This window comes from Boleophthalmus pectinirostris, unplaced genomic scaffold (assembly GCF_026225935.1).
Source record: "Boleophthalmus pectinirostris isolate CB_2022bp ecotype Guang Dong unplaced genomic scaffold, ASM2622593v1 HiC_scaffold_22, whole genome shotgun sequence".
NCBI classification, from domain to species: domain Eukaryota; kingdom Metazoa; phylum Chordata; class Actinopteri; order Gobiiformes; family Gobiidae; genus Boleophthalmus; species Boleophthalmus pectinirostris.
Genome location: NW_026571190.1, coordinates 10,072,278 through 10,088,846, shown reverse-complemented (window position 1 = coordinate 10,088,846; position 16,569 = coordinate 10,072,278). Strand labels below are relative to the sequence as shown.

The window sequence follows — 16,569 nt, the reverse complement described above, 5'->3', positions numbered from 1 at the left end:
TGATATTTGATATTTTTGTTGTACATATTTTATAAGGTGGAGTGAAAAAATAATAATAAGCCAAGGAAAAAACATAGACTGTATAAAGAAGTGGACTAAGGGAATGTGATGTCACCCTTAGCTTTCGGCTCCAGTCAAATGAAGCTCATGAGATTGGCATGGTGAACAGGTTAAAATGAACACATTAAGACTAAAATGAGGAGCAGCAGTTATGGATACAGGGGTGAGTTTTTTGTTTGTTTGTTTTTTTCAATACAAAGTGAAGTGGAGCTGGAAGCATGCCAGTGCTCACTTCCTATTTGGAACATGGTGGCTAGAGGGTTAGATATATATGTTTATTTATATATACAGTCTGTGGGTAAATTGATCCTAGTAGAAGAGTTTCAGTGCATTTTATTACACACAAATGTAATTGGACCAACTAATGAAAAAGATCAGGTTTAACATTTATGCATTTACCCTTAGATATTTCATAGCAAAGTGGTCATATTGTACTAGTTAATCAGATTTGAGCCATGATCCTGGTCAGAAGCACCTTCCTGAAGGATTAACATTCTGTGCATGTTTTATGTTGATAAGGAAACCCACGCAAATGGAGGGAGAACACGCAAACTCCACATAGAAAAGCCCTACTGTCCAGGAATCAAACCACAGACCTGCTTACCCCCACATAGCCTATATTACATTTCATTTCCCGTCTTTCTGTTGTGTCCTGACATTATAACATGTGTATTCTGTGCCTAAATATTGTGTTGGAGCGATATTCTGATTCCCTGGAGGATAATCCCTGTAATCTGCGCTCATCTGTCATTGTTTCTGTGTGGGACGTTGGCGAGTTGTGGATTAAATCATTTTATATGTGACCTGACGAGAGGGATGGGGGGGAAGCAAAGGGACAGACAGATGGAGTCTATGTGCACAGGCAGGTCTAAAAGCTAAAACAGATGAAAATGGACCAAATTATAGAAACATTTTTGTATTTGATTTGAGGAAATGGTTTAATCAACAGAGAGCACATTGAGGTAACAGTGACTTTTAGTGAATGGCCGTCATCACATCTCTGAAGCTAAACTGGGTAACATGGGCCTTGATAGTACTTGGACGGGAGACTGCTGGAAGTAGTAGGTGCCACAGTGTATCGCCAGTGAGTCCATTGCAAAATTATTGTTGTGTCTTTAGGCAAGACAATGCCTTGAATGAATGCGGTGTGTGCGCATGAGTGCTGGTGGCATAGACAGTATATAAAAATGGACATAACTAACAAACTATCTGTACCAAATAGGAAGTGTTCATGAAGGCTCTTCCGGCTCCAACTGACCCTGGGTCCCACTGACTTCCATTTGAATATCGTTGCCCCTCTCTCTGTAACTGCTGCAGTGACCCTTGTCATTTTGCTCTTAAAAGGTTCGTATTGACCAGCTCTACATGATCCTGGTGATTATATTTCTCTGTTTTGTCTGTTCATAAATTCCTTTTCCTAATTCCATACTAGGAATTTATGGCTCCAAATTTGCTCCTATAACCGGTGACATTGTGAGCTTAATTTGACTGGAGCTGAACACTATTCGTGAAGTCACACTCCCTTAGCCCTCTTCTTTATACAGTCTATGGTTGGCAGCCTTGCTTACATCAGTCTGCACCAGGCGCAACTGTGGCTACAATAGTTCCCACCTCTGAGTGTGGAGTGAATGAATAATGCTATGTAAAATACTGTGGTGTATTGAAAGGTGCCATAGAAATCCAATGTATTATTATTTTATGGTGACTGACGTGCTCAAATGGGGGGAAGTGTTCTGCTCAAGGACACAACACACAGGCACACGTGACTATACTAGTAAATTAACGTATGGTGTGTTCTCAACTGATATCTGCCCTTGCTATCCTGTTGACAAAAAAATTTAATCTTTTGACCTTTTTAGTCCCACTTTATAATGGTATGGATGTGTGTATGTATGTATGAATGCATTATTATTGCATTGTATTATTTCCAAATATATAGCATATTATCAGTGAAGTAAAATTGCCAAACATTAAAACGCAATAAACCTATTATAACATACAGTCAGCATCTCACCTGCTTGTCTATCATGGAGACATATAAGTTTAATTACTTTTTAATGACATACTGTGGAACATTCTCGGCAAAGCAATACTATCTCCTGGAGTCAAGCAGCCATCATGTCAGCACTTCCAACATTACATATAAAATCAAATGTGTATAAATATAAAAGAGGGTGGAGAGAGACAGAAATATCACAAACAGGAAGTTGGTGTAAACGATGCAGGAAACCGCTGTCTGCTCCGAAACCACTCCATCTCATGACAGAAGATAAGTCACACAGGATTTATTCACAATTATTATTATTTTTTTAAATTTCCAACAATAATACAATAATACTGGCATTATTATTACAAAAATATTTTTACAAAGTACATTCATGTGTGTTTTTATTTTAGATTTCATGTACAACAAGTTAAGATGTGTAGACATGAGTAGGTACTCCCACAATTGAGGGAGTACCTAGCCTAGCAATATTCATTTTCCCTTTTTCATTCTTTTTTTTTTTTTTTTTTTTTTTTTTTTTTTACATTTGACCAGCCGAATAATACTACTGATAATAAGTGCTACAGCATATTGTACATGTTTTACAGCATTTTACTTCAGTAGAAAAATAAACCAAGGACAAAACTGTACAAATACACATCAGCAGAGGTGGAGGAGCCAATATTATACTGAAGTAGGAGCAACAGTACTTAATATTACACAAGAGTATAAGCTCAGAGTAGTGGTCCAAGAAATTACTCAAGTAAGAGTAAAAAATATTTGGGGAAACTACTACTCAAGTAAAAATAACTTAAAGTGTAACGGTTTCGGTGTAACATTTGTTTTATAATTTGGAGTTAATGTAATTTGAAGGAAAAACCATTAATAAACCACAAAATCTGGTATTTTTTAAAGGATTTACACCAAGTGAAAAAAAACTAAATCATATCTGAAGCTGAACGGTGCAAGAAACACAAATGTTCAAATCATTTCATATTGTCAGCACAAAGTTTTGTCATTTGTACTCTTACTTACTCACAGTGGGAAGAGGAACCAAGTTTTACTCAAGTAACAGTACTGATACACTGTACAGTATATAAGAGAACTGCAAATTCAATAACCGCAAGTAGTTTGGCATAGGAGTAAAGGTATGATGCTGGAAAACTACTCTGAAGTAAACAAATCATGGTGCATACATAGACTGTATAAAAAAGTGGACTAAGCGAGTATAACGTCATCCACAGCGTTAAGCTCAGCTCAAATGAAGCTCGCTGTGCTTATGGTTACAGAGACAAATTTGGAGCCAGACTCCATATTATGAAAAGGAATTTTTAACAGACAAAATAGCAAAAAAAATAAATAAATAAAATAACACCAGAATCACATAGTGCGCGTAAATGCAAACATTTTAAGACCAAAATGATGACTGCAGCAGTTAGGAGAGAGGGGCCACAATATTCTAATGTACGTCAATGGGAGCCATGGTCAGAATGAGCCAGAAGAGCCACATGTGAACTTTCTATTCGGAATGCGGGGGCTAGCACGTTTGCTATGTCCATTTATATATACAGTCTATAGGTGCATATAAAACCACATGTATCTACAGTTTTCTTTTTGATGATGTCAGAAGTTGTAGCTGTTCCTATTGGATGGAGGGTTCCCCACCACCAGACGATCTAAAGCTGAGGAAACAAAATAACAACAATAAAACAGGACAAGTTTTAAAAAGTATGAGAAGCCCTGTTTTAGACAATATATCTTATAATGTGTAAATATTAAATTAAACTGATGTATGATTACATTCAAATATCTGAGGTAAACCAGGTCTTACCTGGGTAAGAAGAATGTTTTTGTCCATCCAGGTTTTTGTTCACTTGTCCTCGTTGGTAAGACACTGAAATACATGAAAACATGAAAAGACAATCAAATGAACTAGCGTTAAATACTTGAAAATACACACAGAACTTTATATGTAACTTTTCTAATGGAGGCTCCACCACCTGCTTGTCTCCATGGAGATACTATTGCTTTGCTTGATATGTTCCACTGTATGGCATTAAACTGTTGCACCATAATGCTGAAGCAAGTTCCTAGTTTGTGAATTTTGTTCACCGACAATGTCGATAAAACTGACTCTGATTCAGGTCTAGGCAGTGGAGGAATGTAAGAAAGTATAAGAAGTACTATACTTATACTTTAGTTTAAGTAGTGGATACTTTTAACTTTATACTTTATTTTGTGTGATACTTTTACTTGAGGTTTTTTTTTTTTTTGCTGCTATTGATATCTGTACTTGAAATCTGTTCTTGTACAGACTTGAGTACTTCTTCCACCACTGGATCTAGGGTTGTCAAAAGTATTGAAAATCAGATACTAATCAATACTAATACTAGTACTGAAACTAGATACTCATCTGAGCAAGTGTCAAAATAAAAAAGTCACATTCAGAAGACAGAAATGAACCTTTCCTGAACCTGGACGACACAGATATAACTCTAAATCATAATCTAAAAGAAAGGACTATTGTTTAATGTTGAAAATCACATCAACATTCTATCTCTATTCTCCAAGTAAATAGTGTTTTTTTGTTTGTTTGTTTGTTTGTTTTCATTGTGGTATCAGAATCAGTATTAAGTATTGAGTCTATTCCTTAGTATCAAAATCAAGTTTGAAAATGTTAGTATCATGACACTATTCAGATCTGCAACTTGACAACATCTGTTTTCCAGGTAAAGCAATAACATCTTCATGGAGACAAGCACTCTTCACTAGAAAAATGGCACAGTGCATCTTTAAATATAAACTCACCACTGTGACTCTGAGTGGGGCCGAATCCAGCGGTTCTTTCTTTTGTTTGACACTGAAAGACAAACAGCACAGCGATGTAAGAAACTTCTCCTGCCACAGCCGACCTGGGCCCGACCGACAGAAATGTGGCTGCCAGTCTGGCAAAACTAGGACAGTGGTGATGCTATAAAACTGCTCTCATTCTGTAACTCATTTTCAAACCTTAAAAGGAGGAAGTCAGTTTACAGATTAATATATTTTTCAAGTTTAGACTTGGTTTGGTGGGATAGTACCTGTGATAAATACACATTATAAATTTACATCAGTCAAGTGACAGTCTGTGAAGAAATAGAGCAAACAAAAAGTACTTTGCTGATGTCTGATTACTGTATTATTGTGTAATTTCAATAGGTTTGCTTGGTGACATACCGCTACGTATGTCATATGTGCTGAAATTAGTAGTTTAACCTGTCATATCCACTTTAAATTTGTCTTGTTCCTATCTTTGTTCTAAATTGTAAACTGATTTGAGAATGATCACTAACAATCATTATAGATTATTTATTATACATTATTTAATTCACTATTTGTGAAAACAAAGCAAAAAAAAAAAAAAACTCTGGATATCATTGACTTAAGTATACTCAAACTAATTCATAAAGCAAAATATTATTGGTAAATATTTAAAAAATAATGAAATAAGAACAAGCCACCAATCTAAAAGGAACAGGTCCAAAAAACCCAGATTCAGAATCAAGATAATGGGGTAAAGCATTGCTGTGAAAGAGTTAATTTGTCAAAAAATCATCACTAAGAAAAAGAAAAAGAAGAAGAGAACAATAATGGCATCTAAATTATACACCAGAACTACCACTTTGAGTTTGCATTATGTCAGTAATTTAAATGAATCCACAAGCCTACATCATCCAGGCCCTCACGCGACAATTCTCCATCAATGTACAAAAGCAACAACTTGAAACCTGATGCAATGTGCGGTAGTTTAATTAGCAAAACGCACTGCAATTATAATGTAATAGAGATCTGAAGGGGAGTGAGTTAGCATAGAGAGCAAATGGAGGGAGGACTCAGAGTGTCGGAAACGAAAGTGGAACTTATAAAACTTGTTAATACAATAAAAACAACATGACAACAATAAAAAGTAACGTGGTGATTTAAATATGTGTTAACAGTTAATAGGCTACCCCTAGAATTTAACACCATTGATGTCGTTCATAGCCTATACTATGAATGAAAAAATTATAAAATAATAAAATAAACAGCCTGCTAATAAATACAGCTGAAGATGGATAGAAGTGTTTTGCAGCTAAACACGATGTAATGTAAGTACTTTTTCTCATGAATATGTAATCTGATGTTTACATTTCATAATCTGTGACTTTAACCTCTAACGCCAGAGTTCAGGATTAAGATTTCTCATGATTAAAGATTATGCTTAAGACACAATGGCAGCTTAATCCAGAGAACGCTGAGAAAAACTCTATTTAAAACACAGTTTGAGATGAGTGACATGAGCAACCTATAAAATATTACATAAAAATATACTACCAGTCAAAAGTCTGGACGCATCTTCTCATTCAGTGTTTTTTTCTGTATGTTTACTACTTTTTACATTTTATATATTCATACAGAAGACATCAACTACCAGTACATGAAGTGAGATGGAATTATGCAAAGAAAAAAAAAGTTAAACAGCTTCACGAAATGTGTCACTTTTGCTTTGTCAAAAATATTGGTAGAGTAATGTAACTTTTTTAGTTTACTATATTCTTGCTTCATATATTTGATGTCTTGTATATGTATATGAGAAAGTAATAAAGAAAAAGAAAAAAAAAACATATGTGAGAGGCCAAACTTTTGACCTGTATATTTCTGTTAAGACAGTTTGAATCACTTTGGGTTGCCAGATCCTGTGACTAAAACCGCCAAAGCACTGTGATATGATGACTAGTTTTTAAAGCAATGATAGTTGCTGGTGCAGTACTCACATCTCTTCTGCAGGGCCCTGACCGTGGGTTTGCCGAAAAAGATGAGCAGCAGAAGCACCAGAGTCATACTGAGCAGAGCTGTGGCCACTCTGAAGCCCACAGGCTCCTGCACAGGCGGCAGGGGGCGCTCCACTGCACACACAGGACAAATCAGGTCAGACAATAAGGACAAGAAAGGACATATACACTATAGGAAAAGGGTTTTAAGAATTAATTTGATGAAGTCGGTCAAAAAAACAAAATTATTGTCTTCTTTTTATTATTCATTAAGATTGGTACGATAAAAACGCACTGTGCACATAAACCAAACGTGGGCTAAAAGGTTTAACTACACATCTTTATACTGTCTATGAGTTTAACAGCCCAATAGCGTAATAGTAAATGATTTGCTTGATTTAGGGCTGATTGAATTTGGAAACATAAAAAAAAAGTGATTTATTATTTAATTTTTTTGACATTTTGATTTGTGTTGCAGGCGTTGCGATTGATTCACCTGTGGAACAGCGATTTTGATTCATTTGCGTAGCTCTCGCAGCCCTAATCTGAATCTTGCTGAATTGGCTCAGATGGACTCAATATATGGCCTTACTGCCTCCAGCGTTGAAGTTCACAGTAGAGTGAGAGTGTTTTTAGAGCCAAAGTGGAACAGTGGAACAGTTTGTTTACAGCATGTGCAGTGTATCATGTATGTTTATTAGTCATTTACTGTTTTCAACTCTGAGCTTTTAACATGCCAGAATGGAAAATTGGCGTTTACACATAACACACACACAAAGAGACACAAGACAAACAAAAAACAAACTAAACAACAACAAAAAATGCACACACACTTATACATATACTACACATATTAGTCATATTATTCCTTTTACATTTTGTCTTGAGGTGGGATTGTATAAGGCAGTGTTCAAATGCCATTTAAATATAATTAATTGACCAACAGTAGTGATTATATAGTCTTCATGGTATAATATTGTTGCAGTAATGTATTGCAAGAAGTTATCATATGTATTATAATACCTATGACAGTAGATTGATAACAGTTTGGGGGCAGCGTTATTTATACAGTTATTTATATGTGAACTGGACGACTAATGTACCAAATAGTGTACAGCTTCATATCATGCCGACTACTACTTTGTGTTTCATGTAGAATGTTAATTAACATGCAGTGTCTCCACCAAATAAAACAAGTAATGATGTTAACTGTTTAAAATGTTAAAATCTATATATTTTTACCATCAAGTCTTTTTTTTTTCAGTTTTTGCTTGGCACTATAAGGCGTTTGTCATGCTAATTTTCTCAACATGCAAATTCCTCCCCTAAGTGAATTTGATCATTTATCTTGCTGTGTGATTTCCTCGTACGTCGCCGCTGTTACTGGAAACATCACTACAGTATTTAAATGCACTTTCACACGGCACAGGCTGACGGGGACAAATCACAATCAAAAAAGAGTTGGTAAATGTCAAACCACAAAAACAGACCGATTCTGAACATGTTTTATAATCGCATGACATAACCAACCTGAGATTCAGCTCTGTTGTAAAATATGATAATTTACTTTTGGTATTTTCAATAAAGCACGTGAACTTTCTTTGCATAACTGGAAGGTGTTAGGGAACCACAGAATAACCAATGAACCAAGAAAATAATCAGTAATATTCAGACAGAACACACGTCTGGATGTCTGTCATGTAGTCTTCTAATAATAGACCTGTCATAATAATATTTTTAAGTACGATATATCGATGGGAGCAATATAGACGATAAACGGTGATACTGAAACTTATTTGACAGAGTAACCCTAAAACAGGATTATCCCTTTAAAATATATATTTTAAATGCACAATAATATTAAAAAAACATGATGTGTAATAAATAAATAAATAGAAACTTTAGTAGTTAGTTTTCATCAGTACAGTGAGTAAAAGTTATTTATTCAGCTTACTATACCTCAGATCATATTGTAGTACCTAAACGCTCAAACGTTTAAACATTCTGACTGATTGTACTGTTTAGATGTACGGTGTTTGACTAGTGACTTTTGTCTTAATGCTAATGTTGTTGATGAATAGTATTTCAGAGGATAAGAATACTGATGAATTTGATAAATATACATTTTAGAGGATATTGACAATGACAATGATTTTGAGTATTTTTAGAAGATAATGATGAATTTGAAATTTTGTCCATTCATTCATTTTCTTCCACCAATCCAGGGCAATTTTGTATTTTGTAATGAATTTTGATCATTTTAAAACGTTTAATGATGAATTGGATTATGGTTATTTTAAGGAGTCACTATTATTGATGAAATGTTGTTGCTAGAGGTGGTTTAATTGGTGGTTTTATTAATTAATTATTAATTATTATTTAATATGTTTTGTACCTGCCCAAGGACTGCAGATGGAAAATAGCTTGTTGCTAAATCTGGAACAGAGCATCTTTTCTCTCTGAGATTAATGTTTTCTGTGCGCTGTCCTTGTTTCAAATAAATAAATTAAAAGTAACAAAAAGTTCCTGTCTAGTACATAGAGAAAGTACTCACGATAAATGTTGACCCCCATAAACTATTGTTCCATCTTCCATATATTGAACAATAAAATTAGAAATAAATGACCGTGATGGGCTTGTCTATACACGCAGAGCTTGGACACTGTGTACCATGTATGAAAATGGTATGTGTTGAATGATGAATTCCCCCTGGTCAATGTGACTTGTAATAAACTTCTGCATAAGACGTCCAGAATTTCTCCTGCCTTTTGGACTACTTGTAAAACTTCTATAACTCTAGAACAGGGTGTCGGTGAACAAAAAAAAAAACTAAACATTACTGCATTTTGTATGGTAAAGAAAATAACTTTGGCAGGTGCAAACATGAGATAAGGTAAATTTTAGTGAGATTTATATATTTAGATTAGAATTTTTGTTATGAGTTTGTGGCAATATTTGCTCACACACACGCAGACCAAGAATTTTATGTCCAGCTGTCTCAAAAAAAAAAGTGATATTTTTCAGAATTTTTACACATAAAATACCAAATGTTCATTTAAAAACATAAAATTCTATTAAAATGCAATCTGTTTGTTTTTGTTATATTCACATGCAGTGTCCCGCATCATTGGATTTGGAAGTCGTGTTTCTTTTTCCTCGTCTCAATATTATTGTTTATTTAAAATAACAGCTGCATTTCCATCACCTTGTTTTTAATGCGCATTTTGAAGATTCACAGGGAGGTGTCACATTTAGTTTATTCGCTCGATTCAGGTGGATTCTGATTTAAGCTCATAACAGTTAAAATACATTTTGGAAAGATACCTGAGTGATTCTTGTTATAACGTTTATTTTTGTTTAACTGTTTTTTGTTTGTTTGTTTGTTAGTTTTTTGCACGCCTTTACATATTACTATTATTCATTGTTTTATAATGCAAATGTGAATTCCAAGTTTGTGATTTTTTTAGGTTCTGAAATTTTTGAAAACATGTTTATTCTTTACCTTCACATGTGATGTTCAGAATGTCACAGTTTGTTTCATTCACTTCGTTTCCTGAAATCTCGACTCCGTTTGCTTTTTTTCCAATTGTCTCTTTCTCCTTTCCTTTGCATCCCTTCGTTCTGCTCACACACTCCACTGAGCAGATGAAAGACTCTACTTTTACTTTTGAAACAAACTGCTTTATTTGCGCGTGTGCCCACTTTTAAAACCACTGATCCTGTGCAGTTAGGGCCCCACTCCATGACAAAGAAGCCCAGTTCGCTCATGGGCTTGAGGGTGGGACAAGGCTGTGTCGTTGGAACAGTTGTGGTGATGGTTGAATTTGACGTTGTGCTATTGTTATTTTCAGATTTTACTGAATCTGGAAGAGAGAAAAATGTAATTGGTTACACAGGCTGAATGAATAATAATAAAGCAGTTCAAATAGAATGTACACTGCAATACTGAACATTTGGCATGGGTTAAAATTTGTTGAATTTAGAATATAAATTATAATTTGGTTTGTTTTGTCAAGGTTCTATAAAGTTTTTGTATTGTTTTTGTGGTTTCAAGACATTTGTAACTGTTAAAACAGAATTGATTTTAACTAGCAAAATACATTGGCCACTGGGATGAATGAAGTTTTCTTACTCCATTTTAATTTGGCTAAAAGTAAAAAAAATAAAAATAAAAATCTTGAACAAAAAAGAAAAAAGCATGTAATTTTACAGATCTATATATTTATATCTACATTTCTGAATAGCAGTTTTAAGTTTTAGTTTTTGCAGTGTTTGATCATTTAGATTTTAAAACTATCGCTGACATCATCACCCAGCGACAAAAGCAACAGAAAAGCTTGGGTATCTACAAAATGTATTCCTCCCCAAGTCAAAGTGCATGGAATTATACTGAAAAAATAGCTCTAAAGCCCAAAAAGACATGTGGATATTAACAATGTACCAACAGGTTTTTGAGAGCTACGAACAAGATTTACGTAAATACCTACTTCCTCCTTACAAAATTCAAAATCAGGTACTCCTATTTCTGATACAATATAAAAATACAATATTTTCAGTACATTTTATTGAGTCTCTCCTGCCGATGACAATCTGAGTAAAAATCTAAAGTAAAAAGTATAGGTTTGGATCATTTTTAAACCACATTTTATTGCAATTTTGATGGCTGACATTTCAATTGTAAGTTGCGTTTTAAAATTTGAGAGAAGACTGAAATATAAACTGCTAAATTAATACAAAAATCCCATGCCTTTCAGAACGTGTTTGTAAAGTACAGGATTAGCAGCTTTTACACAGAATAAGACCCGGAGGAGAGGCAGGGAGGGCATCTGACACACAGGGACTCTTCAGATCATGTTTGTAGAGGCCTAAACTACAGAATCAGCAGATTTTACACACAAGAAGACACAGGGACACGGTGGGGGGTAAGTCAACTGATTGTCTCCATGGAGATGTTAGTTATGTCTGGAATGTTTGGCATATGTTTCAATTACAGGTCTTGTATTACTCAAAAAGACAATGAAAAGCAAGATCCCACCTCCAGAGATCTGGCCTGTAAATTGGTTTGACTGTGCAACCCGTGTGTCTTTAAGGATACATGTAAGTTTAATGCCATACTGTGGAGTATTCCAGGCAAAAACAAAACAATATAAATATACATGAAGACAATCAGATGGCAGACCCTCCACCAGAAAAGCTAGTGTACTTTTAATCATATTGGATTCACTAGTTCAATTCTTCATATATATTTAAATACCATATTACCTATCATTCAACACTTAATTCACATTTCAGTTACAAAGGCATGATATCAATTATTGCATGTTGTACAGTAAAAAAAAAAAAAAAAACTTTTTCAGGTGCAAATAATTGAATACAGTGTATAACATGTAGCAGAAAACCCGTAACTGCGTGTAGTATGTTAGTCAATGTTTATGTCAAATATCATTATTATGATACTAAATCATATTATGAAATAAAGTATCTATATTCTAAAAGATACAAATGGCCATTCACGAAATGTATGACTCTGATCAATTGAAGCTAAATGCTGTAACTTCAAAACATGTATTGCAAACTCACCCACAGTGAAGATCAGAAGTGCGGAAACTGCTACAAACCAGAAATCCATTGGCGAAACTTCACAAATGCAAACAAAATAAATTTCATCAACAAACTGTGAGAATGAAAAGTTGAAAAGTCCGTCCAAAGTGGGTCAGGGTGCAGATGGTGTAAAGGTGTTGTATTTTCAGACACAGGTGCAGTGTAGTTGAGTTCTGGTGCAGATTTGAACTATGGGGCAGAAGTTTTGCAGATTTCCTCAGTTCAAAGAGACGGAGGAGAGAGAGGAGCAGGAAGAGGTGGGAGGAGGAACTCTTAGAAAACACCACTTTATACTCTTTTTGAAACTGTGAGAGATCTGAGTTAAATAAAGCTCATTCTGGAACATTAGAAACAGGCACATTGCAATGGTCAAATATAATGATGCACAAAACAGGTGCTTGTCTTAAAAACAGGAGGTTGATGTTCACTCCTCAAACTGCACTGACTCAGGATGTGATGACCTTCACTGTTGACCTGCACTGAGGGGATTTCTATTACTGTTGTGTTTGCTTAATTTGCCCCTCGGGTTTACATAAAGTGATACTGATTGATAAAGTTGCATAGTGCACCTTTAAATTTGAACTGCACCACGTCTGACTCCTGTTCACACACTTAAAGGTGCTTTGTGCAGTTTTTCTGGTGGAGGGTTCGTCACCTGCTTGTCTCCATGGAGACATTATTGTTTTGCCTGGAATGTTTTATGGTATGACATTTTAAACACATCTCTTTAGCATTTCTTCATTACAAGTGTTTTTATTGCTCAAAAATACAATCATTCTCTCTGTGAGGAGGGTTGCCACTCCACAGATCTGACCTGTACTGTAGTTTACAGTTGTCCCGTGGAACATTGTAGACAGAGCAATAACTATCTACATGGAGACAAGCGGGCGATGGACCCTCCATCAGAAAAGTTTCGCAATGCACATTTAACATTTGCATAATGAAGTGAGTAATTGACAGATATGATTCTCTTGAAGTCAAATAAACAAAGAACTACACTATACCTTTTACTCAATATTTTCATTTTAAACAGAATAAAGATTCTATAATATTATCATTTTTATCTTTGTGTTTAGGTTTTACTGACAACTCTATGACGATGCCTTTCCGCTCCTCTCTTCAGACCCACGGCCTGTAGGAGCACATGTGCCTGTAGGAGCACACTGTCACACTTTTAAGTAGGCCTACATCTAAATACATATATATCTATATATGTGTTTGCCGTTTTTCCCTCTCTTTTGAGCCCTGACTCACAACAACGGGGTTGAGGGTTCGATTTTCACTTTGTCTCATTCGTGTGGTGGGTTTTACGGAGTCATGAAAAACAAAAACCCCAAAAGACTTTCGCCTCCTACTGCTCAGAGCGGGGCCACATTAACCCATGAGGGAGAGGAACGAAATACGGGGTCAGACATAGCTCTAGAAGTTTGAAAAAGAAGTGATATCACTTGAGTATAAGTACATTTAAAATCAAATAGAATTACAATAAGGTATTATTATAAATACACCTTAAATAGCCTTAACAGAGACTAGACCTGTAATGCAAAATGTAACTTTTTTAGAGCTTTTACCTTTTCGCTTGCCCCATCAAAGTTGTTTTTAGTGTGATTCATTCATGTTTGAGTGATCTTTATTTTCCTGCATTCAAAACGTCATTGCTCCAATCTGCCCACTACTGTGTACTTACTTTGCCATGTACAGCTGTGTACTTACTTTGTTCTCCAGTTTTATTTTCTTATTCTGTGATACACAAAGATTTCAGTCGCATAGTCAGTTTGGCCCCCAAAAAAAATTTTAAATCTGCTGCTCATTAGTGTGCTTTGCAAATCCTGATCCAGCAGAGCAGAGGGGCACTTTGTTAAGATGAAGTTTACGGCGATGTACTCCAAAAAGTTATGTGGGAATTTTTCAAGTCAGCGGACTTGTTTCTTTAACAAAATTTCATCAGCAAAATCAGTATTGCAATTTAAAATGCCCAAATGATAACATAATGATATATAGAGGAAGAATCTTCTTAAATAAAGCATGAATAAAGAAGAACAGTTAATTAGTATTAGTAAATTAGTAACTCTTAACCCTATATTACCCATGAATGAAGAACTTAGTAAACCTGAACAATTTCTAAGAAACTCTTTAAGTGCCATACATTTCTAGGCAAAGCAATAGAAATGTCGAGACATGGAGAAAAGCAAATGGAATTAAGAGTGAAACTTTAACATAAATTACTTAAATAGAACAAGGTATGTAGCAAATATGATCATTTTATTTAATGTAATCTGCCAATAAAAATGGAACAAACTAGACAATACTATACTGTATTTTGGATAAATACATTGTGAATGATATAGACATAATTTGAATTAATATATAAATTACAATTTAATTTTACAAAGGCAGCCCAGAACACCAGTCTCTTTGAACAAGATAGACCCAAGCAAACCACCTTTGTATCTTAAATGTAGAGCAACAGATGAGACTTGTGTCCAAATTCTGGTTATATATGACTAAAGTAATAAGCAGGATATTGTAATGTAAATTTTGTAAGGCTCAGGGTCAGTTTCTGTTGGGGCTGCACTCTTTAAACAACATGTCACACCAAAGTCAGTTAACGTTGTTGGGTAGATGATTATTTCTGGCCCAAAAATGTGTACTATTTAACAGGATAAATAAGAAGCTACTGAGTGTCACCCTGTGGTATAAAAACATTTTTAGAGTTTTACCAAGGAAAGACTGTAAAATTGGTAATGATGATGTCTTTATGGATCTCTTGCTGCCTCTGCCTGAGCACTTGCTCGATGATGTCAGTGACATTATAAAGAGTTTCTTGTTTGACCAATTCAAATATGAATTAAATTCGGCAAACATCTTTGTCAGAATCACTATATTTGAAGTTTTATTCTCTGAGCTGAAAGTCTGTGTACCTTTTACTACTACTTCTTACTCTTTAAGCACATTTTTGAATAAGTTGACTTTTTCATGTGATTTTAATTTTTTACTTTTACTTGAGTGTTTTTTGCTCTTTGCTTTACTTTTACTTAAGTAACAAAATTGAGTATTTCTTCGACCACTGCTGCAGCTCATGCAGGTGATGGTATTGGTATAATGAGGAGAACTGGTTTGTGCTCAAACTGCTCTGTGTTTTGTTTTGTGTGTTGTATTAAAGTATTAAAACACGTAATCAAATTTGTTCAAAGATAATAATATATTAAAAATAAATAAATTATGATGGAGTTGTAAGACATTTTCAAGAAGTTGTTTTCATAGAATATTTCTGATAAAGGTTTAAAATATTACAGTCTGGCTGGCAGTTTATTCATATCTTTAAAATCTCTGTCATCATGCATATGTAAAAAAAAAACATTCAAAATAAAATATCATTATGTGTCCCATTTCTTTACTTTAAATATTTGCTTTACAGCCCTAAACTGAAACAAACTCAAAGCCTTTCACCTCCTACAGCTCTGCGGCGCGACAAGAAATTTTTCAAGAAAATGTCACGAAATGTCGGCAGGAAGCAAGAATACAAAGTACAGGTGAGGAATTCATTTGAATGTGAAGATAATACTGATTGCATTTTTGTGTAATGTGGAAATATGAACGCAATTAATAGCCAGAAAATCCTTCACTCAAATAAAGTTAAAACCATAACTGTTGACTTTTTCAATAGAAGAGAAGCACCCAAGAACTGTTTAAAAAGCTCATATTACACTATTTTCTGATTTATGTTATCATGTTGTTCATCACAAACAGACCTGGAGTTGTGTTTTGTTTCGTTTACACATGTTTAACACACAAACCCTGCAGATTTAGGCTGAGTTCTTCTCTAAAACAGAAAACACACTGTTTCACCTTGTGATGTCATGTGGTGATACATGAAGTCTCATCAGAATCAGTTTCATCAGAATCATTTGGATGATTTCAGCCAAGGAATCAACCCTAACCCCAATCTTTACTGAACTAAAGGTAAAAGGTAGCTGAAAACTTGAAAACTACTGCTTCATGACATCACAAGGTGGAACAGAGCATTTTGAGCTTGGGAGATGTAGACAGACTAATAATAAAGAATTACTCAGACATGTGTGAATGAAACACAACTCCAGGTATGTTTTTGATGACGTAATATCAAACATTCTA

The 16,569-nt window shown here is 34.7% G+C and overlaps 1 long non-coding RNA gene across 1 annotated transcript; it reads right to left on the bottom strand.

Annotated features, from left to right (window-relative positions):
• Window positions 1–2,346: 2,346 nt before the first annotated feature.
• LOC110167632 (uncharacterized) lies at window positions 2,347–12,736 on the bottom strand. The gene is made up of 6 exons (XR_008632806.1): window positions 12,415–12,736; window positions 10,337–10,697; window positions 6,838–6,969; window positions 4,853–4,904; window positions 3,876–3,938; window positions 2,347–3,726 (listed from the first exon to the last, which is right to left on the bottom strand). It is a non-coding gene; the product is annotated as an uncharacterized LOC110167632 (long non-coding RNA).
• Between the last annotated feature and the right edge of the window lie 3,833 nt (window positions 12,737–16,569).